Consider the following 3,095-nt stretch of genomic DNA (forward strand, 5'->3'; position numbering starts at 1 on the left):
AGAGGAGATCTGCATGGAGGAATGGGCCAAAATACCAGCAACAGTTTGTGAAAACCTTGTGAAGACTTACAGAAAACGTTTGACCTGTGTCATTGCCAACAAAGGGTATATAACAAAGTTTTGAGAAACTTTTGTTATTGACCAAATACTTATTTTCCACCATAATTTGCAAATAAATTCATTAAAAATCCTACAATGTGATTTTCTGGATTTTTTTTTCTCATTTTGTCTGTCATAGTTGACGTGTACCTATGATGAAAATTACAGGCCTCTCTCATCTTTTTAAGTGGGAGAACTTGCACAATTGGTGGCTGACTAAATACTTTTTTTCCCCACTGTATATAAACTCTGGCTTGCCAATCAGAGTGTGTGAACAGAGTTGAGTGGTCGGAAATCCCAGTGGTCGGAAATCCCAGTGGTCGGAAATCCCGGTGCTTGCGCATCGCTCCAGCACTCCACATCCTTTACAACCGCTCCGCTCCAAGCTCACAGGAAATAAAACTGCTTCATTAAAATCACAATTTAACCAACACCCATCCATTTTTGTGACCACCTGGACATATCCTTTGGTTTTGAAGTTGTAGTATCTGAGGAATTATGACTTTGCTAACGTTTTCAAATGGAACCTGAGAGGAGGTTTATTCAGCTTAGAGGAAGCATCTGGGGAGTAGTTTTAGGGGGACACCCCATAGAACAGAGGAAGTCTGTTGTGTGGAGACAGGGGATTGGTTGGTAGGAAGAACCACCCATATCAGATTACACAGGATATATACCACAGTTAAGACAAAGGAAGACAGAATAATCAGATTAGAGATGGGGCGATTATTCTCCAGGTATCTGCAGGTATCTGTAAATCGACGCTGTAACCCTTTGTTATGAATAAACCTTTATGATGAAAATACAGCGTCAGCGGTTCTCCTTGGTCACACAGCATAATTAGCAACGTTTTACTCGACACAACAAAGTATTGAAACCAAACCATATGATTTGAATGAAAAGTATTTTAATAAAAATGAAAAGGTGAATGTAAGAAGCGCTCATCATTTCAAATAGGCTACATGTCATATTAAACAACATACAGTTGAAGTCGGAAGTGTACATACACTTAGGTTGGAATCATTCAAACTCGTTTTTCAACCACTCCACACATTCCTTGTTAACAAACTATAGTTTTGGCAAGTCGCTTAGGACATCTACTTTGTGCATGACACAAGTAACTTTTCCAACAATTGTTTACAGACAGATTATTTCACTTATAATTCACTGTATCACAATTCCAGTGGGTCAGAAGTTTACATACACTAAGTTGACTGTGCCTTTAAACAGCTTGGAAAAATCCAGAAAATAATGTCATGGCTTTAGAAGCTTTTGATAGGCTAATTGACATCATTTGAGTCAATTGGAGGTGTACCTATGGATGTATTTCAAGGCCTACCTTCAAACTCAGTGCCTCTTTGCTTGACATCATGGGAAATCAAAAGAAATCAGCCAAGATCCCAGAAAAAAAATTGTAGACCTCCCCAAGTCTGGTTCATCCTTGGGAGCAATTTCCAAATGCCTGAAGGTACCACGTTCATCTGTACAAACAATAGTACGCAAGTATAAACACCATGGGACCACGCAGCCGTCATACTGCTCAGAAAGGAGACACGTTCTGTCTCCTAGAGATGAACGTACTTTGGTGCGAAAAGTGCAAATCAATCCCAGAACAATAGCAAAGGACCTTCTGAAGATGCTGGAGGAAACAGGTACAAAAGTATCTATATCCACAGTAAAACGAGTCCTATATCGACATAACCTGAAAGGCCGCTCAGCAAGGAAGAAGCCACTGCTCCAAAACCTCCATAAAAAAGCCAGACTATGGTTTGCAACTGCACATGGGGACAAAGATCGTACTTTTTGGAGAAATGTCCTCTGGTCTGATGAAACAAAAATAGAACTGTTTGGCCATAATGACCATCGTTATGTTTGGAGGAAAAAGGGGGTTGCTTGCAAGCCGAAGAACACCATCCCAACCGTGAAGCATGGGGGTGGATGCTGTGGGGGTGCTTTGCTGCAGGAGGGACTGGTGCACTTCACAAAATAGATGGCATCATAAGGAAGAAAAATTATGTGGATATATTGAAGCAACATCTCAAGACATCAGTCAGGAAGTTAAAGCTTGGTCGCAAATGGGTCTTCCAAATGGACAATGACCCCAAGCATACTTCCAAAGTTGTGGCAAAATGGCTTAAGGACAACAAAGTCAAGGTATTGGAGTGGCCATCACAAAGCCCTGACCTCAATCCTATAGAACATTTGTGGGCAGAACTGAAAAAGCGTATGCGAGCAAGGAGGCCTAGAAATCTGACTCAGTTACACCAGCTCTGTCAGGAGGAATGGGCCAAAATTCACCCAACTTATTGTGGCAAGCTTGTGGACGGCTACCCGAAATGTTTGATCCAAGTTAAACAATTTAAAGGCAATGCTACCAAATACTAATTGAGTGTATGTAAACTTCTGACCCACTGGGAATGTGGTGAAATAAATAAAAGCTGAAATAAATAATTCTCTCTACTATTATTCTGACATTTCACATTCTTAAAATAAAGTGTTGAACCTAACTTTTTTTATTTTTTTATTTCACCTTTATTTAACCAGGTAAGCCAGTTGAGAACAGGTTCTCATTTACAACTGCGACCTGGCCAAGATAAAGCAAAGTAGTGCAATAAAAACAACACAGAGTTACATATGGGGTAAAAAACATAAAGTCAGAAATACAACAGAAAATATATATACAGTGTGTGCAAATGTAGCAATTTATGGAGGTAAGGCAATAAATAGGCTATAGTGCAGAATAATTACAATAGTATTAACACTGGAATGCTAGATGTGCAAGAGATTATGTGCAAATAGAGATACTGGGGTGCAAAAGAGCAAAATAAATAACAATATAGGGATGAGGTAGTTGGGTGGGCTAATTTCAGATGGGCTGTGTACAGGTGCAGTGATCGGTAAGGTGCTCTGACAACTGATGCTTAAAGTTATTGAGGGAGATAAGAGTCTCCAGCTTCAGAGATTTTTGCAATTCGTTCCAGTCATTGGCAGCAGAGAAC

This window comes from Coregonus lavaretus, assembly GCF_964263955.1.
Source record: "Coregonus lavaretus genome assembly, chromosome: 10".
Classification (NCBI taxonomy): Eukaryota; Metazoa; Chordata; class Actinopteri; order Salmoniformes; family Salmonidae; genus Coregonus; species Coregonus lavaretus.